Raw genomic sequence first — 25,859 nt, 5'->3', positions numbered from 1 at the left:
TGGGCTCCTCCTGCTTCAGACTCCCCAGGAACTGTTGTTATCATTGCTGTTCCTTTCCGTGGTGAGGTTACAACCTAGGGCTTCACCTGTGCTAGGAAAGCCTCTCCCTAGAGCCACAGCCCAGGCCCAGAGGTCACCTTTTGTGCCGGGTTCCCAGCAAAGGCTTCCTTCTGGGATTGGTTCCCAGAACGCAATGAGGCCCGCGAGAAACAGGGCGGGGCCCAAGGATCTGTCCCTCTAGCCTAGGTCTGCCATTGATCGGGTGATGTTAGCTGTCACTCACTTTGCGGAGCCGCGCCTGGAGGCGGTCCATCAGGGAAGCCCGGTGGAACTGTCCAATCAGGTGCGCCGACGGCGGGGGAGGGCGGGCTTCCGAGGCCTGGCGGGCTTTAGCGGTCTGGCGGTCTTTTCTTCTTCAGCAACTCCGTTCCTACCTTTCAGAGCCCGTCGTCCTCGGCTCGGAAGACTCAGGTGACTGCGCAGCCTGTGTACCGCGCTAGCTTGTGTGCCCGAAGGTCCCTCGAGAGGACATCGTGTTCCTACGGAAAGCAGAAATGGCAAGTTAGCGACCAGGGCTGAGGGCACCTGTCAGCGCCTGCCTTGAGGCCTGGAGTGCTGGTGAGCTGCGGAGCCTGGCAGAGTCGGTCCTTGCTGGTGGCCCGGTCTCTGTCCCCTGGTCCCGCGGGTTGGGCTGAGGGGCAGGTTCTTGAAGTCAGAAGCAGGCGTGCGGCCTTCTCCCCCCCGGCAGGTAGCCCTAGCCGCGGTCCCCTGGGCCTGAGGGCCGGGCTCTGTGGCTAGTCCCTGAGGTCAACTGCGGACGTGCAGTTCCCGCTGGTGGCCCTGGGCCGTGGCTCTGAGTGTTGAGTGGGCGGCTCGGGTCCCTGCTTGCCCTCCCCTCCCTGCCGGCTGTGTACTCCTACTCTTCCACATGTGTCCCAAGTAGGACCTCAGATCGCTTTCCTTCCCCCACTTAGGCGCCTTTGAAGTTGGCTGTGGGTGCTGAAACTGCACTTGCCCTCTGCTTTCTGAAGCGCCATCTGCTCCACAGCTTTGTCAAATTGTCCTTCTTCCTGCTGTTTCCAACGGACACATCTTAGCAATTTTCATTTTTCCCCCTCGTGAAATATTGCAAAGCATCTATCTATCTATCTATCTATCTTTCTATCTACCTATCTATCTATCTATATTGGGAGCAAAACTAGGGAAGCTTTGTCAGTGACATCCCAGCCCCCCCTCCCCGTTGTTTTATTTATTTATTTTTTTAAGAGATCTTCTCCCAGGTATTTTGGATGCTAGCCCCCAAAATGTGATCCTCCTGCTTCAGCCTTCAGAGTCCCTGGGATTACAGCCTGTGCCACTATTCCTGGCAAGAATAACACTTTGAAAGCATTTGTTTTCTGTTATAGAATATTATACTTGAGGGGAAAGAATAATCACCTGACACAAACTGTGTTTGGGTAAAGTAAGTGTTTTAAATGAAATAAGGGAGATTGTATTGGTACTAGGAATATTGAATCTTGGGGTACATCACCAGCCCTTTTTTGTTTATTGTTTTTTTGTGGTAAATTATTTATTTTACTTTGTTTTTATTAATTATACATGACAGGAGAATGCATTTTTTGACACATCATACATAAATAGAGTGTAAGTTCTCCTTTTTCTGGTTGTACATGATGTAAATTCACACTGGTTGTGTAGTCATATATGCACATAGGATAGTAATATCTAGTTCATTCTACTGTCCTTCATCCCCATCCCTTTTAAGCTTTATTTTTAGACAGGATCTGGGTATGTTGCCCAGCCTAGCCTGGAACTTGTGATCCTCCTGCATCAGCTTCTCAAGCTGTTGGGATTAAAGGCCCTGGCCATCCCACCCGAGGAAAATAGTTTATTTTGGTTCAAATATTAATGATGATAGTCAGACACATGAATTCATCTCATCCTGAATGATGTACGTGTCCCACCCTGGAAGAGATTCATAATTATAATTATATTTATATACCCAGCCCCCTCTATAATTCTTTTTTTTTTAATTTTGATTCAGATTATTGCCAGCTTGCTTAGGGCCTCACTAAGTTGCTGAAGCTGGCATGGAACATGAAAGCCTCCTGCCTCAGCCTCCTGAACCTGGGTTTTTTGAAAACTGATTTCAAAAAACACTTTTCCTGCAGCATTCTTTATCAGATTTTAGGTGATGGTTGACTGGATAAACAATAATCTGCTGTTCTTACCAACTGCAGGCTGTTTGTTTAGTTAAATTCTTTTAAGGAATTTCTGCTAATTTTTCACAGTGATTGTTTCTAACATAGAAGAGTGAAGGTTGTTTTGAACATTAAGATAATCCTGTGGTGATTTTAGTACAAAACACAGAAACTTGGATGAGATCTGCTGTGTGCATTGTGTAGCCAGTGACCAGGGTCTCACACTGAGATGTGAGGCCACTATCCTACATAAGAGAGGGGCTGTCTGAAAGGGGAGTGAAGGCCACACCATGCTTGCTATTCTCCACTGTTCTTCATGACTGCTTCATGTGGCTGTGGTGAACAGTTCAGGGCTTTTGGTCATGATGATGTTCTTGTTCTGATGGTTCTGCTTGTGTTTCCACTTTTCTCTGGAGGGCAAGCTTGTGGAGCACTCCCTCTCCCTGGAGCCATCGTCATTTTGGATTTAAATGACTTTTCTTCTTCAAAGATCAGTTGATGTATTTGTGTGAGTGTATTTTGGGAGCTCTATTCTGGTGTATTTTATGGCAGTACCAGGATGGTTCCAGGTTTTCAGTTCTGTTCTGTTTCATTGCAGTAGTCTGATGGTTCCAGACTCTCTATTCTGTCATTTTGGTGTATGCTGATCTTTTTTTTTAGTGCTTATGATTTTTATAGAATTGTGTAGCTTATGACAGTACTGTGATGGTTCCAGACTCCCTGTTGTGTCATTTTGGTGTGTTTATCTTTTTCCTTACTGCTCATCATTTTTGTAGAATTGTTTAGCTTATTCTATAAAACTAAATTTCCACTGGGTGCAGTGGTGCATGCATGTAGTTCCAGAAGCTGGGGACACTGATGCAAGAGGATGACAAGTTTAAATGCTAGCCTCAGCCACTTACGAGACCCTGAGCAAGTTAGTGAGTACTGTTTCAGACCACAAATGTGCTGGGGATATGGCTCAGTGGCTAAGTGCCCTTGGTTCAATCCCACCTTTTTTTTTTTTTAATTTGCCCCATAATAAATAAATAAATAAATAAGCAAGCAAACAAATAAGTAAAACTACATTTCTTCTATGCTTTTCAAAAGTGTTAGTCTTCCACATTTGAATGTATAATAAATGGACTTTTGTCTACAGAATAGAGGGATGGAATGCCTTTTGCCACCTAGATTCCAGTTTGCCTACAGCATCATTGTGATTTCTCTCCATGACATCTGCTGTCACTTATCTTTCCATTCTGGGAAGGCCAGCTCATGATGGCTTTCTCATGGTACCTTTCTAATCTCTGCTGATATTGTGGTGCTCAGAATGTCACATGTTTTAAGTCCTTGAGTATGGTTGTATGTCAGTGGTAGGGGCACCTTCTGGTGGGTGATATTTTTGGCTGTCCCATCACTGTGCAGACACCATAGTGTGCTTACAGTTGTACTTGTGGTGGCCTGTTTCACACCCAGACTGTGTTGAATAGGTGAGGATCAGGCTGATTTACCTCACCCTGGAAGTGCTCCCATGTTTGGTTTATTTGTAACAGCATCATTACAAGCATGAGGAATCTCTTTCTCAACAGACAACCATTGCACATGTGGCCTATCTTTGTTCAAAGGGCCCTTGAGCAGAACATGGCTATGTGGCACGTAACTGTACCTTATGCTAATGAACTGGCTACTGTTCAGAAGAAATTGACAGTCATTTATCATTCATTATTGCTATGAAAATTAGAAAAGTAGTTTCTGCTATTTATTAAGAATACTGTTTTTTAAACTTATATAAAACTTTGTAAGGGTGTTATTTGGACAAGGTGATATCTTGGGGTGATATCACCTATTTCTAAGACACATGCTATCTTTCCACTTACCCCATTCTGCTTTTACAGTAACCAAATTATCAAATTGTTGTGTTTATTAATCATTGTACTTTACTAGTTGGCTAAAGTGGTTCTGGAGTAAAGCACCTGCAAATTGTAGTTCTTCTCTTGGTGCAATCACACAGGATGAGCTCAGTCCCCAGTTAATACATTGTGACCACCTGTGTGAAAGATTTTCTAAATGTTTTCTGAGGGAACTCCTTAGTGACCCCACACCAAGAGTTTTTGCATGGGGGCTGAATATAGGCACTTTTTAAAGGAAGAAACAATATACTTTAAGAAGGAAACAGTAGATCAGTAAATGCCAAGTTGTTTACATTAACTGAGTAGGCACAGTAAACCACTGTGGTTGGCAGGATCTGTCCCAAATGCTGAGTTTCCTGATTCTAGCAATTTCCTAATCAGTTAACTTTCTTTCTAAGTATAAGTAATATTGGGGGTGCTAATATCTGCTTTCTACTCCACAGGAATTGTTAGAATGGGTATTGGAGGTGCAACCAACAAAAAAGTTAGGAGTGATGTGGGAGCCTGTCTTTCTTACTGTGAACTCATCAAAGGAAGGCTGTAAAACACTCTACTGTTTTCCTTTTGAGTGACCCAATTACAGTGTTGGAATAACTAAGGAATTGAGTGCAGTAAAGATTTGGTGGACCAAATCATGGAATTGATTGTGAGTCCAGAGAATCATTATACATCATGCTTCTTGAATATTGATTCCTCATTCTGTCAATCTCTCCTGGCCTCCACCATACATTTGGGGGATATTTTAGATCTCGGTGACCCTTGAGGATGTGGCTGTGAACTTCACCCAGGAGGAGTGAACTTTGATGGATCTACCCCAGAAGAAACTTTACAGAGATGTGATGCAGGAATTCCTCAGAAACCTGGCTTCTATAGGGAATAATGATGTTTCTTTATTTAATCAAATAGAGATCTAATGTTTATTTTGGTCATTTATGTGGAACGTGAAAAGGAAATCATTTGGTGAATTATTGCAGCAAAAAAGGCACCTAGAATTTGTTAAGGAATTTCTAGTTCCTAAGAAGTCATAATGATAATTCTGGATTGGTGTTCTGGGTTGGGGGAGGGAAAGGAGAAGACAAGAACATTGAAGATCAGATTGAAAATTCTGGGAGCAATCTAAAGTAATCATACTCATAAAAGGAAGCAATGTCCTTGAGGGAATCTGAGAATGTCATATTTTTAAAACAAACCAACTTAGGAATATTCACAACTTGAAATTAATTTATTCTTATAAGATTTTTTTTAACTGGAAATATATACTTAACTGTGACAGATATTCAGTCTTCTCAAGTACTTGACATGCTGAAAATAATATGAAACTGCTAGTGTGAATATCACTATTTGGATAATAGCCATAGGGAAGCTGTGTTGCAAAGGATTGTTTCCTTTGAATCTCTCTTATTTTCAGGCAATTTGAACAAGTCAGAAAATCTCACCGTTACCTGATGTTGGTACTAATGTAAGCCTAAGACCCATGAATAAATACAAAATCATGAATGAATCAAATATTGATAATGTGGCGGTCATTATTCCAAGAAGTCATATGGTAAACCTCAAAGGTAAAGAAGATAATGTGGGGAAACTTTCAGTGAGATTCATAACCCGACAAAGATAAATTTTAATAGCGTAAATCCATGTGACTGAATTATGTATGCAAAAGACTTCATATGTCCTTCTTTCCTTCATAGGCAGATTACATCTCACTCTGAGCAGAAAAGCTACAAGCATGAGGAATGTAAAGAGAACCCGTGTGAATTTAAACAGTATAGGAAATCACTGGTTTCTTTCAAAAGTGTTCATACAGAAATGTTAATATAACCTCAAGATGGACTTTATAAAAGTACAGTAAGTGGGAAAGTCTTCATTTGTTCCAGTTCCATTCAAAGACACAAGGAAACTCATATTTGGTGGCAATCCTATTAATATAAACAATGTAGTAAAGCCTTTTCTTCTCTCACAAGTGTTCAAAGACACATGATTACACACAGTGGAGATAAACCTTTTCAGTGTAAGGTATGTGGGAAGGTTTTCATTTTCATTCATTATTTAGAAGACCTCATTCTGGAGAGAAATCTTATGAAGGTGGTCAACCCCCACCCCCCTTTTTTTTTACTCAAAAGTCTTCAAATCTCATGATTATGCACACTGGGAATGGAAGTTTTAAATGTAAGTTATGTGGGAAAGTCTTTGGTTAGACCAGTTTATTTAGAATACATCAGAGAACTCATACTGGAAAGGAGCCCTATGAAAGTAAGCATTGTGGTAAATGCTTTCCTAAACCCAGTTACCTTCAGATCCATGAAATAATGCATACTGGAGAAAAGCCCTATAAATGTAAGCAGTGTGGCAAAGCCTTCACTCATTCCTCTCACCTTCATGTGCATGGAAGAACTCATACTGGAGAGATGCTCTACAGTGTGGAAAAGCCTTCACTCAGTCATCTAACCTTCACTCACATGAACAAATTCAGAAGAGAAGCCCTGTGAATGTAAACAATGTGGGAAATCCATCACTAGTTCCAGTCACCTTGGGATACATGGAAGAATGCATACTGGAGAGAAGCCTTATGAATGTAAACAATGTGGTAAAGCCTATAACACTTCCTCTTATCTTCAAATACATGAACAAACTCATACTGGAGAGAAGCCCTATAAATGTAAGCAGTGTGGCAAAGCCTTCACTTGTTTCTCTACCCTTTACTCACATGAACAATCTTAAACTGGAGAGAAGCCCTATGATTGTAAACAATGTGGAAAAGCCTTTGTTTCATCCAGTGAACTTCACTCACATGAATGAACTCATACTGCAGAGAGATCATACTAATAGAAACAATTGGCAAAGTCTTCTGTTATTACTTTTTCACTTATAAACATGTAGAAAGTTTGCTGGGAAAAAATTCTTTGAATTTAAAATGTGGTAAATTAATTTTCCTGTCAACTTCAAAGACAAGAAAGGGCTCAAACTGATGAATATATTTCTCTATATATTTGTCCCTGGGATTAAGTCTGGTGGTTCTCTACCCCTGAGGTACATTCCCAGTTCTTTTTTCTTTTTTCTTTGGATACATGGACTTGCTGAGTTCCTTAGGGTCTTACTAAGGAACTGAGGGAGGCCTCAAACTTACGATCATTCAGCCTCAGCCTCCTGAGTCTCTGGGATTACAGGTGTACACCACCAAGTCTGACTGAATAAGTTTTTAAATATGAAAAATATGACAAATCATTCCATTTCCCCAGTTGTCTTCAAAGCCATTTCACTCACACTTGAAAACAAACCCCCTAAATGTTTGATGTTCCATTTTCCTGTTCGTATATGAAAATACTCATGGAGAGAAACCCTGTGAATGGGAGAAATGTGGGAAACGTTTCAGTTTTCCCCGCTTCTTCTCTGGACTAGGAAGATTCTTATTGAAAGATTTATGCCAAATAAATAAATCCTGTGCAAGTAAGAAATGTAAAGTCTTCAGATGTTCTAGTTTTGTTCAGTTGTATGAAAAGACTCATACTGTAGAAAATCCTGTAAATAAGCAATGTGGGGCAGTATTCAACTTTCACAGTTTCCTTCAAAGACATCAACAGATTCACATCAGGGAAAACCGTTCTGCCCTTTAAAAAGTGTGGTAACACTTTCAACTTTTCAATTGTCTTTAAAAAGCATGAAAGAGCTCATTCTGGAGAAAATCCTTGAATGTAGAAATGTGGTGAGGCTTCCAGTTGTTTCAAATCCATTCAGATTTGTTCAGACTTAAGGGAATTTTATTTTATCTATCTATTTATCTATCTACCTATCTACCTATCTTTATATTTATTTATTTTGGTATTAGGGATTGAACCTAGAGATGTTTAACCACTGAGTGATATCCTAGCCCTTCTTAATTCTTTTTTTTTTTTTTTTCCAATTTTGAGCCATGGTCTTACTGAATTTCTTAGGTCCTCACTAAGTTGCTGACTCTGGCTTTGAACTTGTGATCCTCCTGCATTAACCTACTGAGCCTTTGGAATTACAATCATGTACTGCTTTCAGCAAATGACCTCTTTCTTGAGAAAACTACTATAGGTGTGTGAAAAGAATGTTTGACTTCATTCCTCCTCTTTTCTATTCAGAGGTAATGGAATGGCACCCTGGGGTGGAACTAAGTGTTGCATCAGTGTGAAGATGTGAAAACAGCATTCTTTGCTGGGTTAAATCTCTTTTTACTTATTATTAGATTCAATTTTCCTGTATTTTAAGTTTTTTTTTTTTTTTTTGCATCTGTAGTCAACTCTCACATATTATGACACGATCTTATACATACTATGCATAAATATGTGTGTAAACCTAGTATATAGTATAATTTTGTATATAGAAGTATATATTATATAGAATAGTTGACAAAATTTCTAGTTTAAATTTATAAACATTTATTTGCAGCATTTTAATTATTTTTTAAGTTTCCATCTATCTACTTCCTTAAGAACATTTTCTTTCATATTTTCTATTTTTTTCCACTAAAGACCTTAGCAAATAAATCATATTTTAAACCTCTGGTTTCATACTTAAAGTTAACTTTTTAGAGGCCCATGTGTAATTCTAATATTTTCTGTCTCAAATATCTTACAATTTTATATATGTTGTGATGGAATAAAAATGTGAGAGGTTTTAAATATGATTACCAAGGTCAGAGAACAAAGGAGGAACAGAAAAGTAAAATTATCATCATCATCATATCTGCAGTGCTTAAGCATTGATCCCTATCCTTATCTCTCTTTTTTTTTTTTATGTTGCTACAGGATCTTTCTAAATTCTTCCCAAGGGCCTCATTAAGTTCCTGAGGCTGGTTTTGAACTTGTGATGCTCATGCTGTTATCTTTTATATCACCAAGAATACAGGCATATGCTAGCATGCCTGGTTCCTGGATGTTTCTTGATACCCTGATGTAAATCAAAACATGCCTTGTTTGTGTGTAGTTTCCAGGTGTTGACCAATTCAGAAGCAAGAATTTGTTTCTAATGGGTTTATGTACATTTATGTCCTTCAAGCTGGAAGATTCTATGCTTCTGTTTTTAATAATTATAGCTTGGCTATTCAGTATCACTTTTAAAAGAGAATTTTGAAAGCTCCCCAGGACTACTGAAAAGTTTCTTTCAACCTAATAAGACAATCTGGCAATTTCCTAGTTTTATATATTTGATTCAGTAGAAATATTTCATATTGGTCTGTGATTAGTTGATGCAGAGTCTGGGTTTCTCTGTAATAAATCCATTTGCCAAAGGCAGGAGTTACAGGTGTGCTAGTGGCCAGTGTGAAGCACATGAGTGATTGCAAGTGTCCTGGGGTGGGGGCATGCTCTGTAGGAGTTCAGTCTTGGTGAGTACATGAGTGCAGGAATCAGACTCCTAGGAGGGCCACAGTATCTCCTGGCAGGAGCTGCCTATGACTTCTGGGCAATTGGCTGGTATGTGATGTGGCAGGTGGACGGCTGCCTTCTGATGTATTTGGTTGAGTAGCTGAACCAGTAGGGAGCAATAAGAAATACAAGATTCTTCACTGTACTGATGACATGTTTTGAGAGCCCCAAACCTTAACGTCTTGGATCTTGAGCCACATATTTTCCTTCAAGTATGCTTTTCCCCACAAACTTTTGTAGCTTGATCCTTTTGTGGAGTGAACTGAGATGGATATGAAGAGGTTTTATATAATGGCATAGTGTTCTGGAAATTTTGAAGACCTGCAGCAGATTTAAATTCCAACTCGTGTTACAACTTTATGGAAGATTGGAAAATTCTCAAAATGCTATGACTCATCAGGTGCAGTGCCACACAGCTGGAATCCCAGTGGCTCGTGATGGTGAGGTAGGAGGATTGTGATTTCAAAGCTAGTCTCTACAAAAGTGAGGCACTAACTAACACAGTGAGACCCTGTCTCTAAATAAAATACAGAAGAGGGCTGGGGATGTGGCTCAGTTTTGAGTGCTCCTGAGTTTAATCCCCTATAATTTCTCCCAAAATACATATGAATCAAGTTTTAATATACTGTATGATGGGAGGATGGGCCTGTCCATTATACCACTTTTTTTTCCCTTTGATTTCTCATGGTTTGGTAGTGCAGGAATTCTGTAAAATGAACAAATTCAATAAAAAAAACACAAGTATATGGATTTCTAAAACAATGAGATAGCCAGAGTTATCATATTTTAAACCTCTGGTTTCATACTTGAAATTAACTTTTTAGAGGACATAAATGTACATAAACCCATTAGAAACTAATTCTAGGAGGGCCATAGTATCTCCTGGCACTAGCTGCCTACCACTCTTGGGCAATTGACTGTTATGTAAGGTGGCAGGTGGATGGCTTCCTTCTGATGTATTTTGTTGAGTAGCTGAACCAGTAGGGAGGAGTAAGAAATATAAAAAAATTTTTCATAATGACTATTCCCACAATCTCCTGCTTTGGGAATCCTCAGTAATTGATGGTCATTACTGGTGACCATGATTTCTTTATTCCTAAAAGAGTTGTGAAAGCCTCTGCAGTACAGGAGTCTCTGAAGCTATTAAGAGTGCCTGTCTGTTCAGAGCCTTTTGGTGGAAGAATCCCATATGGGCTTGCCTGATTTGTAGATGGCATCATCATAGAGATTGTGTGAGACTTACAAGTGAGGAACACATTACCACTAGGTCCCCTGCAGCCTAAAAAGTGTCAGATTTGCTTGTTTTTAAAGAGTGTGTCAGGGATCCTTGGAGGAGGATGTCAGCAATGTAAGGTCAACCCTGTGCTCCTGGAGAAAGGGGATGCTGTAAGTCTAATCTCATGGTACATGTCAAAATCTGTTGGGTACTCTAAAAGAAGTACTTGGTCCTTTTAGAAGTAAGTACAATTTTCAGTAGAATTGCTATTGAAATAAAGGCAACAGAAAACATTAGCCAAATCTTTCTGTTATTAATGTAGAAAATCCAAGTTATATATTTTTTTCTTTCAGAATTGCCTTCATATTCTCTCAACGATTTGGCATATTGTATCCTCTCTTATTTGTTTCAAAAAAAAATATTTCTCCCTGGATTTCTTTTATGATCGATTCTTCTTTCACAATTATATTATGTAATATTCAGGTGTTATAATGGTTTCTGCTTTTTATCTTGTTTTTTTTTTTGAATTTTATTCCATTATAATCTCAAATGCAAGGAATTATCTCTAATTTTTATATTTGATAGACTTGCTTTGAGCCCTAAAATATGATATTTTAGGGAAAATTCCATGTGCCACTGAAAATGAACTGAATTTGGTTGTCAGTGAATGAAATATTTGATGGATGTCTTCTGGATCCTTTTGGTTAATAATGATTTTTAGTTCTGAAGGCTCTTAAATTAGTATATTTCTGGATGATCAATCTACTGGGAAGAAATATGTGTTGGAATCTCCCAATGTTCTGGTTTTCATGAATCTTTATATTGGGAAGGGTTTGTTTATGTGGGTAGTTGCATGAATGTTTGGGGTATAAATATATACAATGATTATATTTTGTTGGATGATTCCCATAACCAGTATGAAATGGCCTTGGAGTATGTTAAAATGCTACTGCAAGCAAAGGAGTGCAGGCATCTCTTTGAAATAAATCATTTCCTTTGTGTATACACCCATTAGTAGTATTGTGAAATCCTCTGAAAGTTCTATTTTTAGTTTCTAAGGAACTCTCCATTTTTTTTCCATAATGACTATATTATTTTACATTCCATCCAACAGTGTTTAAGAATTCCTCTTCTTCAACAGCCTTGTCAGTTTTTGTGAATTATTTTTTTCCCTTTTGTAATAAATAGCCTTTCTAAATTGGGTGATATGACTGCAGTTTAGATTTGCCTTTCTTTGACAATTTATAAAACTGAGAAGATGCAGAAATGAGAAAGTTTTAAATACTAGGATATTTCAGTTTGTGCTTAAAGAAGTTTTATATATGCCTTCTCAATAATTTGGTAGCTACAGTTTTCTATTTGTATATATTTTTTCATTTTTTATTTTGGTAAATTAAATATAAATCTATCCTTATTTTAGATTCATTACCTAAATATATTTTAGGTGTTAGTTACTTAGACCATGCATTTATTTAAAGCTTGTATGTTTATATTTAATTTCAGAATGCAAAACATATTCTTGTGTATGTATATGTGTTACATGTATATATGCATGTAAAATTTTATATGGTTTCATGTATGTGTGTGTACAGTGGAATAGCTAGGATCTAGAAAAGTTCATGAGCTTCAGGCAAGGTACTTACAGCTGTTTCAATGGATAAAAATTAAAGTGGACCTGTTATCTCAATTTGATTTATTTTTACATGAGAAAAAAATGTCCTCACATTATGGAAACAAATGCATATTGGTTAAGGCTGCTTCCATGTGATGTGAAGGCTCTATTTTATTATGTTATAGTTATTATAATGTTAGCAGATTGGAACATGGGTAATGAAATAGATGCTGTGTTGGCTTTTACGACACACAGTAAAGTATATAAGATTCATGTGTCATTTATTTTTATCTCTTCCCTTCTCTTTTTCCAAAATTTTGAATCAGGATAATTTTGGCCATCTCATGGTAGATGAGTCATTGACAATCCTGTGTAAATCAGAAATGGCAGAAATTATTGTAGAGGTTGTTGACTTTGAATAGTATGTTTTTACTTGCTAAAAACTAAGTTATTTAAACATCATGATACATGATGTTATCAGTCTAAACTGCTTGTTTCATGTTGACTTGAAATGACATTTAAAGAATAATTTGTTCTCATTTTTTTTTCTTTTACAAATTATCAAAATTCATACCTTAATGTCATTTACTCCATAAAGACTCAGAATTCTACCTAAATGATCTTAAAATTCATTTGGCTATCCAAATTAGAATGACTGAAGCTCATTTAAAAGTTTTGACTTTTATATTAGGATAAAGATAGATAAGATACAGTGAAAGCATTCACATTAATGTACAATCATCACTGCCATGCATTTTCAGAGGTTTTTAATCAATATAAACTAAAACTCATTAATTAAATGCTCTCTCTCCCCTTCTGTTATTCCCAGACAACCACCATTCCAATTCTTATTTCTGTTAATTTGACTCCCCTGCTTTTTCTTGACTGGCTTCTTTCCCAAAGTATAATCTCTTCAGTGTCCATCATTACTGTAATCTATGTCTATATTTACGTTTTTGTAACCCCATTTATTTTATCAATGTGTAAGTGTTTCACATTTGTTTCTCATTAACCTGAAGATGGACATGGCACACAGATATCTGTTTTAGCACTTCCTTTTTTTTTTTTTTTTTTTTTTTCGTGTGTCTGTACCCTAGAGGTGGAAATGCTGGCCCATTTATTAATTCAAGGATAATTTTTTTTGAAGAATCACTGTATTGCTTTCCATAGTGGCATCACCATGTCAAAATTGCCACAAAACCCAGCAAAGCTTCAAGTTCTGCACATACTTGTCCAAACACATTTGTCTTTTATTTTTGGATGAAACTTTTCCTAGTTGATGTGAAATGGATTCTCATTGCAGTTTTGATCTTCATTTCTCTGATAAGTACAGATACTGGGCATGAATAATGTTTTTATAATTCATTTGGATATCCTCTTTTGAGAAATGCAGTCTTCAAGTTGTTTGGTCCTTTTGAGTTTCCCTTATTCATTGAGCTGCAGGTCTCTTAATGCTCTGGATATTATTTCTAATCGGATGTGTGATTGTGAGAATCTTTCCCTCCTGTGCTGCCTTTGCACTTTCTTTCTAGTATCTGATGATACAAAAAAGTTTTAATTTTGATAAAGTCAAACTGATTTTTTGCATGTTATTTTTTCTTTTGGTGTCATATTCAAGAAATCACTTCCTAATACACTGCCAAATACATTACTAGAAAGATTTCCTCTGTACTCTTTCATTGATATGCCTGTCTTCTACCTCCCCCACGCTGCTCACCCTTCCATGGCTCAGCACTCAGCACCCTGTGCTGGCGAACTGACTCCTGGCCTCATCACCCTCTGCAGGGTGCACGCCCTCTTCCAAATCTCTCAAGGACTGTGTCCCTCATGATGGCTCAAGGGAGAGTTGACTACATCCTTGCAGTTATCAATACTAGTGTTTTCTCGGATGTTTTAGAATCTTGTTCCCAAGGAGAAAATACTTTCAATAAAATGCTTCTCATTTGTTTTGTGATGTTTTCATACAATAGCAAAAATATTTGATTTCTGAGAATTTTCTTTCCTTTTGCCATATGAAATCTTTTATTTTATTATATGTTTCTATGAATGCACATAATCATCCATTAGTTATACATTATTATTTCTATTTTGTACTTTTTATATTGTCAATTATCTCATGCTGTTTCTTCTTTCTCATATTACCCAGTTTGTCCTTTAAAACGTCTCTTTATATTTTTAACAATCAATGTGATTTATTTTCCAGTAGTCCTTTACTGTTCCATCATCTTGTAAAATTAAAGAGACATGTTTTGTGGATTTAATGACATCAGATTCTTCTCCAAAGTTATGGAATTTTCTGTAAAGCGATCATTATCCCAATAACTTCCAATCTAGGGAATACTCTTGCATCTATTCTAGTGTATACACTCTGTGTTGCCAAGAGCATCCTGTGTGTGTGTGTGTGTGTGTGTGTGTGTATGTGTGTGTGTGTGTATGTGTGTGTGTGTGTGTACAGATGTATGCACACAAGAACACTTGTATGAATCTTAATGTTTCATGATGTGAACTTTCCTCAAGTCTGTTGAACTTTGGTTCTAAAATAATATATAAACCTAGAAATCACATACCTTTTGGGAATACTTCTCAAAATTGTTCAATGATCAACTTCATCAAGACCAGAATCCCCTATTCTCCTCTGATCTGAATATTCTTGGGACACAGCTCCTCCATCCACTTAGGCAACTGGCAGGTCTTCTATCCAATTTCTTTTTGTTGAAGGGCCCATAAAGCCATGTGTTTGGTATATAAGTGTCACAGAAGCACAGAGACATAATACAAATGCTTTTTGGTAAGAGTTTGGGTACAGCTGGGAAGCTGCAGAGAATATTGGCATAAAGTTAGGGACTGACATTCTATAGCACTCTTGAGATTAAATGAAGACCCAAAGGAGACTTGGTGGAGGTGAACACTGAAAATCCAGAGTATGATGAATTACTGTGACTTTGTATGTGAGGTATTTGGCAATAAGATTTCAGTATAGATTTCAGAACAGAGGAAAAAAGTTGTTGATCCCTGACTGAACAAATGCTGGACCTGGATGTGTTGTGCAAGGATCACTCAAGAAGGTAAAATCATATTTCCTTACAGCGAATATTAGAATACTGAAAGTTTGGAAGTAAGTCTTACAAATATAAATATGGAAGAAATAAATCATGCTCTGAGGATTTTACATTATTTTGTAATCTGGAACTCTACTGGATGCATTACGTGAATTTTCTATGCCTATATTTCTGGGAAAAAAACAAATATAATAACTTGTGAGTGTGTTTATTGATATAAGACATTTGTATCCTACTGATATTTTAACAAATGTTATTTTCTGTACATCTTCAAGTTTCTTACAAAACATTTTTATCATAATATTTCTCAGAAATATTATTATCTAAGGAAGAATATGAGATTTCTTTTTGGTAAATACATAAAACTGGTTCTTCATTTATGATGTACAAATTTAATGAATAATGCCACAGCCTGATTCACAAAGGAATTTTCCAAATTGATGTAATAGTCACTACTCAGCATACTGATTCTTGTGTGTCATTGCAGGATGAGCAATATTAAAGCTCTGTGGCAAATTATGAACAAATGTCAACTGATTTAATCTTGTTGGGGTTGTTTCCATTATCAAGAGTAGGTCTTGCAGAAAGACTGTCACGTGCCTATAATTCCACTGGCCCAAGAGGATGAGGCAGAAGGATGGCAAATTCAGACAACCTCTTACTTAGTGAGGCTCTAAGTAACTGAATGAGACCTTGACAAAAATAAAAATTAAAAGGTCTGGTGATGCTCCTCACTGGTTGCGTACCCCTCGGTTCAATATTCTGTAACAAAAAATTTGGTCTTTCCTGTATATTTTCATTGTTCTCATCATCTTGATTGCTCTAATTGACAACCTATTCATGATCCTTCTCATCCTTTTCGATATCCACTTCTGCAAACCTATCTATTTCCTGCTTAGTTGGCTGTTTCTCATTTATCTAAGTTACATCTCCATAAGTGTCCCTAAGATGGCTTCTGCTTTCCTATTTCATTGAATGTGGAATTCAGTGTTTCTCCTTTCTTGCTTTACTAGGTGGAGACACACTATTTCTGATATCTGTGGCTTGTGATATATAAGTGGAATTTGTTTTCCTCTCCTCTAGCCCATCTGCATAACAACAACAAAATACCTGATTACCTGTACTGGTGATAATGTTTTGTTTTGTTTGGTACCTGCTATTGAAATTAGGTGCACTCAGCCACTGACTCACATCCCTAGCCCTATTATAGGGTCTCACTGAGTAGCTTAGTACCTTGCTTATGCTTAGACTAGCTTTGAACTTGTGATCCTCTTTTCTCAGCCTCCTTAGCTGCTGGGATTACAGGTGTTTGCCACTATGCCTAGCAATACTGGGTCTTTATAAAGGGTCTTTATCATCTTCTGTGCTTATATCACATATGCACTCCATATCTTTTACTGTTGATCCAAGGCCATCAATCATTGCTTCTGTGATATCTCCACCATTTTGGCTCTGGCTTGAATGAAGATTTGGGTCCATGAGTACACAGTGTTTGTGAGCACTACCCTTTCCTCGTGATTGTCTTAATTGGAGTTACTTCCTTCTGTGGTGAAGTTCTCCTTGCTCTCTGCTTTATGCACTCAAGATAGGGAAATAGAAGGCTTACTCCCCCTGTAGCACCTACCTCACTGCTACTATATATCCTTTTCTTACACTTACCCACAGCCAAGATCCCTCTGGTCTCCACCAGAGGACAAGATTCTGGCTGTCTTCAACACCACCCTCACCCCAGTGCTCAACTCCATCTTCTACAGCCTAAGAAGGGTATGGGGCCCTGAGCAGATGGACTCAGAGGACCTGTTCTGTGTTATGTAGATAAACCTTCTGCCTTATTCCCCAGGACTTGTCTGAAAGTCCACTCAGCAATGTGTAGTAACTGAAAATATTATTTTATACCTAGAGGGTAGAGACTAAAAAGAATCTAGAATATAAATGAACTGTTCATCTGTACAAATTGTGTTTTAAATATGTGTAATTTGAAATAAGACTTTTTAATGATGTATTTTTCACTAATTATGAATGTGTTTATTTTCTGCTAATTTACTATCAATGTGGAGATTTTTTTTCTTGGTCTTGTTGAAATACAATTGGAGAATGACTATCTGGATTGGCACTCAACATAACAATTTTATTATTTTTCAATTTATTATTTATGCACATCCAAAACAGAAAAAGCAATTCTGCTAAATAATGAAGCTAATCAAAAGTTGTAAGCTTTGTATTTTCTTCCCCTCATTGAATAAATTTAATCATTATCATTTTTTTTAATTTAGGGAAATTATTACAGGATTCAGCAAAGAACTCATTAGGAATTTTTAAGTCTTTATATATCACGTGTCAAATTAATGCTTCTTTGTAGGGGCTGAATCCTAAGAGTGTGAATATCAGTGAAGACTGAGAGGTACCAACAGAGGCCAAGTGTGGAGGGGAGGTGAACCAGAAGATATAGAGGCCAGGGTTTAGTCTGATGAGTGGAGGTAAAAATACGGAGGCCCTCCTACCATCCCCTCCAGCTTGACACACAATCCACTTATATCCCACATGACCACTACTACTCATGCATCCCCTAATGCCTGTCAAATGAGGCTTTCTTTACTTTCTACTTGCCACATCTCGTACATTTATTGAAATGAGTTAGGGAAAGTCAGCATTTATGCATCAAGAATTTCAGTCATTCTTAGAAGATATTTGAAGATGATCTTAATAATTTTCAGCTCATTTAACTAAAGTTTTGCTGAATATTTACAGTTGTAAAATGTTTGGTATGAATTTCTGATGAATAAGTGCAAAAAATTTTATTATGCTAAAGTCACAAATCTTAAGAAGTAATTTATGTTCTAATAAAATATTTAACTCTTGCTAAAAGTGAAATTCATATCATTCAGGGTTTAGGCTTCAAAAATAGGAAACACACACATACACACACACACACACACACACACACACACATGCTGAGAGTCATAGCCAAGTAGGAATGAAGCATGGCAATTTCTTTGTCAGCCTACCCAATGTTGCTTATATGGAGGACTCTCCATTGTGGAAATGGGCTTGCCTTGGACCCAGGTTATTTGCAGTGACATTGCATGAATGTTTGAGAAAGGTGACCCTGCTCAAGGACCAGGGCGGATCCGGGTTTAGGGCAGTTCCAGGTTTAGGGTGTATCCTGCTGGGAATAGGGCGTATCCTGCTGCCTCAGGCACCCGCTCCACTCCTTGAGTTCCCGTTGAGTTCTCACGGGATTCAGAGAGCATTTTGGGATGCAGAGCCTGGTGGAGGTGTGGATTTTCCCCAGAACATGCATGTAGAATGCTGGTGAGAGTTTTGGGAATAAAGAATTGCTGTTTGAATCTACAAGGCTGTGAGTGGCTCGTGATTTTGTGCCCAGCCAGACTGCAGCACACACGCACAACACAAAAATTGGTTTTTGGCAGTGTCAAGTATCCAAACCTGAGACACGCACCTATGAGGCAATCTCTCTACCACTAAGGTATGCTCTTTGACTAAATTAAAACTTCATCCACAGCATTCAAAAGATTCTCACTGGGCTGGGGTTGTGGCTCAGTGGTAGAGCACTTGCCTAGATATATGAGACACTGGGTTTGATCCTCAGCACCACATAAAATAAATTAAATAAAGGTCCATTGACAACTAAAAAATATTTTAAAAAAGATTCTAACTTTTTTCCAAAGTTGTGGAAATTTTGCAAAAATAGAATGTGTGCATGCTCAGCCTAGTTATGTATTATAAATCTTGTAATACAAAGTACACTTAATTTTTTCTTTACTCTTAATAGTTGGTTCCTCTGGCTCTTTATAATAAAATAGCATTTTGATCCCCCAGATTTTTTACTTTTCATTCCTATAATCTTTCCATAAACTTTAAATTTCATTTTTGTATCTCAATTAATGGGTATTCATTTCACAGTAAGAGTCTTTTGATCCTTAGAATTCAAACTTGCTGAACTCTAATACGTTCCTGCTAGGTGTTTCTGCTAGGTGTTCTTGCAATGATCAGGTGTACATTTCTATTTAGTTATAGCTTCCTAGTGAAGCATAATACCTAAGTTCCCAAGAACTTCCTGTCTGTCTTTCAAATCAGACCATAAGGGTGTTGTAGATCCCACAGGGCAGGGTTCTGGAACAGAAGAGAAAACCAGCTTCTCACCATGGCTAGTGCCACTGCCAACAGAGTTTCTCTTCTCTCCTGGGCCATGTTCCTCTGTTACATCTGCTGCTCCCACCATAACTACTTTATCTGAACCCAGTACACCCCTGTGGCTCCCTTGGTTACAGAGGAACCATGATCTTGTCCAAGAAGTGTGTTTGCACAATGTCAGAGGACAAACTAATATCTCTGTGTACAAACCTATACATAGAGCAAATGTGTGAGCCCTGCTGCTGAACTGAACTCTGTGCTAATGCTGTCACCAGTTTAGCCCCTCAGCTTTCATACACGCTCAGAGATGAAATGATGAACCATCCAACATGGCACAGCACAGCACTGATGCTCTCACAGGCCCTTTCTGAATGGGGCACACTGTGTACGTACACAAGTCTCATACCCTAAGAGAGCCCTGGGAAGGACAGCATTCAGATATGGAAATTGATGGGAATGTGATATGGTGGGAATGTCTGTCCCCTCCAATACCACCACCACCCTTTGCGGTGGCACTAAGAGCCAGGACCTGTAGGGGGTGCCTATCAGGTCATGAATGTAGGGAATCATGAATAGAACTGGTAACTTTGCAAAAGACCTCCTAGTGAGCTTGTTCATTCTCCACCATGTGAGGTCACAGAAAGAAGACACCATGATTAACCAGGATGCAGGCATTGAATCTGTACAAATAGATTTAAATTCTTATATGCTTCCCACCTTAAGGTATCTTGGCATCACAGTTTGAATGCACTAAGGTCCAATCTCTGCTTTTCTTGTTAGTTCCTGTCCTGGAAAGGACCTGAAGGATACAGAATTAAGCAGTGGTGCTGAGTGCAGGCCCTATCTTTATTCCAGGCTGTGAATGATGGAGCCAAACAGGAGCCCAGTCCACTCTTTGACACATCATTTCCTTGGGGGAACTTGTGCATTTCTCTGAACTTAGTTTGTTTGAAAGCAAATGTCAGCACTGTGCCCTGTAATATCAATAATGACACCACTAAAACTGAGCCTGCAAATTGAACTCTTGTAATTACCCATTTAAGGTAGATCTGACATGCCAGAAGAAAAACAGTAAGGTCACACACAACTGTTTCAGGAATTGCCCCAGTAGGTCACAGAATCAGCCTGCTGTCTTTTCCTGACTGTATGTTTTGTTCTTAGCATCTTTGATGGTACAGCCAGCCATGACCTTAAGATTACCTTTGCGCAGTAGCTGCTGGACCCATCTTGAAGTGCTTTCCAGGTTCCTTAGTGACTTTTGCAGATTCTTCTTCAAAATTCTTAAGGTTTGATATGGGTTGTTCTCTCCTAAGTCCAGTATAGACGATAGAATTCCTGTTTCCTTTGTATGAAGCAGGCTGGCTGCTACATAAAGATAAGAAAAGAAGGCAGCAAAAAAAATTTAAAAAATTAAACACACACACACACAAACACACACACACACACATACACACATGACACAGAAAGTAATTTTAGAAGGCGAGGGCAGGACACCTCTTTGACGTTAGGGGTCCAGCTTCCACACTGGAAAGAGAGAACAAGAGCTTGTGTTTGCTTTATTTTTATGGGGGAACTTCAAAGGCTTTCTACAGAATGTTCTTAGCAATTAAGCTAGGAGATGAACTGTCCAGTTCCAAATGGGTCATGCCCAACTCTGGAGCTCCAAGATCAGTCTCCTAGCCAAGTGAAGACAAAAGTCATGTGCACTGGGCAATCAATTCAGTGGGAAGAGCCACAAAATAGCTTGCAGTGCCAAACCAGAATCTCTTTGGCTCCAAAGCTGAGTGAAGATGCTCAGGGGTGGCTCCCCACAAGGTATCTAACAAGAGTTCATGTGTGAAACAATGCAAGAATTTTCAGAGGTGAAATGATCTAATTATAAAATGTGTGACCTGATCAATGTATTAATGCACTGATTTGGATTAACTAGGTGGTAATGGAAGATGGTAGAGTGTGACTGAAGAAAGTATATTCCTGTCTGTTGCCTTTTGTGTTTGTGTTTTTCTCTGATGAGTGGAGGTTCCTCTCTCTCTGCTTCTTGACCCTAGCATGAGGGCAGCAGCTTTTTCCACCAAGACCTTCCCCCATGATGTTCTTCCTGACCCTGTTTTGTGATTTGCTTTCTATAAAAATAAAAAAAATAATAATAAAAATAAAAATTTAACAAGGGACAAAAAAAAAAAAAAAAGAAGAATCAAGTTGACTGTGTATAGACTCAGGTCTATACAACCATGAGTTCCAAGTAAACTTTCCCTGCTCTGTGTTGTTGACAATAGTTCTTTTGGTCATGGCAACACAAAACAGATTAAAATACAAATAAACCCCTTAACCTTTCCTGTGTACTCCATATACTAGCATCAACTTAGTCTTTTCACCAGGATTCTGCACAACAATTCTATTCTATTCTTTCTTTCTTTCTTTCTTTCTAAAAATATTTTGTAGTTGTTGATGGACTTTGTTTATTTATATGTGGTGCTGAGAATCGAACCCAGTGAGTGCCTCACACATGCTTGGCAAGTGCTCTTCCACTGAGCTATAACCCCAGCCTGCAACCCTATTCTTTATTCCCAGATTTAAAAATTTTTTGGAGACTCATCTGTCCGTATTAATTTTTTGTTTTAGTTTTAATGGTTTCCATACTGACTTTCCAATGAAGGTCAGAGATGATGTAATTTTCATGCCAGTATCTCTTTGCTATCAGTAATATGAAGAAGACCAAGGCCATCAGAAATGATTTTCTGAAATCCTTCACTCTAGTATGTCCTTGGGATCAGAAGAATTAGAAAGTTGTGTCCACAGCCATGCAAATGTACCCAAAGGCTCTTTTCCCCCTCAAATCCCTGACATTTGGAGAATGAGTATAGAAAGAGGAGACACCTGAAATTTGTTATGTTCTTTCCCAGCATCTACTCCATATGGTCTTGAATGTTGTATGATGATGCAGCTCAGGGAGACTGATCAAATCATCTCCACATCACGTTTCTGGTGCCCTACTCAACATGCATCATTGTGGTCATATTTTATCCCAGTTGTTAACCTGCAGTCAATAGTTTGCATTGCCTCTCATTCATTTTTCCCCTCCAAATGTTAGATGCAAACTTCACAGCACATGTGATCAATTCAGATTATTTTTAATGCTCACCATGTGCACTATAGTGTTTAACATCTTAAGATATCAAAGTTTGATATGAGGAAAAAGAAATGAATATTTTCTTTCTTTCTCATTCACAATTGTGGTTTAGCATTGTGAAAACATGGAATGTAGCAACAATTGACTTATAAAATCTACATCAAAGTTATTCAGTAATTTTTTCGTGGTTTTAAATCTAGTGGGTAAAACAGCAATTACTTTTACAAGGAGATATTGTATCACTCTGAATACTGATAATTTAAGACATTTTTGTGAACACATATATGTATGTTCCCATTAGTTGAAGGCTAGTTTGATATTTGGGCCTTAAACTGAGTCATTCTCTTCCTTTTTCAAAACTCTGAACAATCATAAAACAATTTTACTTTTCAGCCAGCTCTATAGTCACTGTCCTTACTTTTTCAAGTACTTCCCAGACACAGTTAAACTGACATTTACAGTATGATTGCAACACCCAGGGTTCTTAATTGAAAGAAAAACAAGTAATCAATCCCCCCATACAAAAAAAAAAAAAGATTCTGAAAGCTATCTGGTGGCCCATAAAATCTTCAGATGCACAGAAAAATCAGGTTGAATGTGTGCACATGAATAGTGCCTAACAGCCATGAGGCAGAATTAATAGAAATTGTCACTTAGTCAAACCTCACCTAGATGTGCTGAATAACTCCAGGACTTTCAGGACAAGGGACCTCAAGACAGCCCATGGGTTTGTGGAATGTGGACATTAAATTGGATGGAGAGTTACCTCCAGGAAGGAGCTGAACATGTGACTGGTGGCTCATGGAATTGGCCAGGCAGATAGATTACAAAGGATAGGTCATAGTAACAGTATTCACACGGTTGCTTGTGAGACATTGGATTTTAAAACTAATATACCCTGTTAGAGGCACACTAAGTACTTAGATTTTAGGGAATCAGAGATCCAATGTCCAGTTCAGGTGACCACTGATGACAAAAGCTCAAGTTGATCTTTCAATGAAGGCAAGAACCATGGCAATTATTCTAACATGGAATGGGAAAAAGACAAAGAGAGAAAACTGTGGCATTGGTCCCTGTGGCAGAAAGAACTCCTTTATGTATTGTGTGCCTGGAGAAAAATTTCAAATGTAAATGATTCTGTTTTCTAGGAGTCATTTGGATTTCAATATGTCTGTGTAAATTAAAACTAAAATTTATAAGGATAGAAAATTTTTCTTTGTTTGTTTCTGTTGTTCCTGACATTTTTTTTTAAATTGGTACTGGGGATTGAACCATGGGGTACTTAAGCACTAGTTACATCCCAAGCCCTTCTTTTTTCTTTTAATTTTGAAACATGATCTCCCTAAGTTGTTGAGGACCTTGCTAAGTTGCTGAGACTGTCTTGGAACTTGCAATCCACCTGCTGTGTTTAAAAACACAGTAATACTGAAAACTGTGACTCTCAAATATTTAAATATTCATATGTTTGGTCTTTGAGTTTATCAAAATCTTTCAAGTATCCAAACATGTTAACAATACATTTAGTACAAAAGATTTTTGTATGAATGTACCCATGTACCCACGATGTTCAAGGATCAGCTGCTTATGGTATTTCCTAAATCCTACCAGCTGGTTCTTTGAGGTGATCTTTTGTTCCTCTGAAGTTTGGACAGGAACTTGTGGTTCTGGAGGAAGCAAAGGTTGGAGCTTGGCAGGTTTGTGCCTTGCCTCTCTGGAATGACAGACCACCAGGATGGATAAAGATTAAGATATCAGCCATAATCCCTGAGTGTAGACCAGCTCTGCCAGTCTACATGCGACATTTACTTAATACACAGGTGTGTCAGTTTCCTTTTCTCTAAGTTGAGGATAATATTAATAATAATCATAGCAGAAGGTCCACACCACTGTTTAGGGGGTAAGTGAGTAAATAAATCTGCACTGTGCTCATTTATACCTGACCAGTAGTCCATACTCCCCAGCATCAGCCATTGCCACTACTGGAGTTGACACCTCTCCTCAGGTGCAGTAGAGATGGACTGGAAAACAGAAGCAACCAGGGCTACTATGTTCTCCTGAGATTTTCTGACACTCTCTCCTGGAGAGGATCCTCTTTATGGTCATTCTGGTAGCCTACCTGCTGACCCTGGTGGGCAACAGCACCATCATTCTGGTGTCTCTGCTAGACCCCTGGCTTCACACGCCCATGTACTTCTTCCTCACCCACCTGTCCTTCCTGGACCTCAGCTTGACCAACAGCTCCAGCCCCCAGCTGTTCCACAACCTGAGTGGCTGCAAAAAGACCATCAGCTATGTGGGCTGTGTGGTCCAGCTCTTCCTGTTCCTGGGCCTAGGTGGAATGGAGTGTCTGCTGCTGGCTGTCATGGCCTATGCAAGTTTGTGGTCGTCTGCAAGCCCCTACACTACATGACTATTATGCATCCACAACTCTGCCTGGGCTTGGTGTCAGTGGCCTGGGGTTTTTGGGATGGCCATTTCTTTGATCATGTCACCAAGGATGTTGTGGCCACCTCAATGTTACCACAACAACGTGGACCACTTTCTGTGTGAGATGCCCACCCTGATCTGGTTGGCCTGCATCAGCACTGCTGCCGTGTAGGGCATCATCTTCATCCTAGCTATGGGTATTGTGCTGTCTCCCCTGATCTTCATCTTGGTGTCCTACGGCCACATCGTCAGGGCTGTGTTCAGAATCCAATCATCCTCAGGAAGACATAGAATCTTCAACACCTGTGGCTCCCACCTTACCGTGGTCTCCCTGTTCTACGGGAACATCATCTACATGTACATGCAGCCAGGACACAGCTCCTCCCAGGACCAGGCAAGTTCCTCACCCTCTTCTACAACATCCTCACCCCCCTCCTGAACCCCCTGATCTACACCCTCAGAAACAAGGAGGTGAAGGGGGCACTGAGAAAGTTGCTTCTGGGACACAGAGATGGGGTAAAGAGTGAGGGCCTGAGGAGTGTCATGTATTCAGCCCAAGGCAACTGCAGTGGGCCACTACTGGTCTATGAGCTGTGGAGCAGAGGAGGTGTCAGCCTGCAGGTCTCAGCACCCTTGCATTGCTGGCCTTCTGGAAGTCTGTTTAAGGTCAGCATTTTGAGTTCTATGAAAGAACTGCTCAGGGTCTGTCATCAATACCCTAGATGTCCAGACCTGACCCCACCAACTCATACCAGGACCATGCTGGAAGCAGCTCCACTCTGA

The 25,859-nt window shown here is 38.8% G+C and overlaps 1 pseudogene; it reads left to right on the top strand.

The window, feature by feature from the left end:
- The first annotated feature begins 265 nt into the window (after nt 1–265).
- LOC143641160 (olfactory receptor 2W3-like) lies at nt 266–25,859 on the top strand (annotated as a pseudogene).

Source organism: Callospermophilus lateralis, unplaced genomic scaffold (genome assembly GCF_048772815.1).
Source record: "Callospermophilus lateralis isolate mCalLat2 unplaced genomic scaffold, mCalLat2.hap1 Scaffold_8674, whole genome shotgun sequence".
Taxonomy (NCBI): Eukaryota; Metazoa; Chordata; class Mammalia; order Rodentia; family Sciuridae; genus Callospermophilus; species Callospermophilus lateralis.
This window is presented reverse-complemented; position numbering and strand designations above follow the sequence as displayed.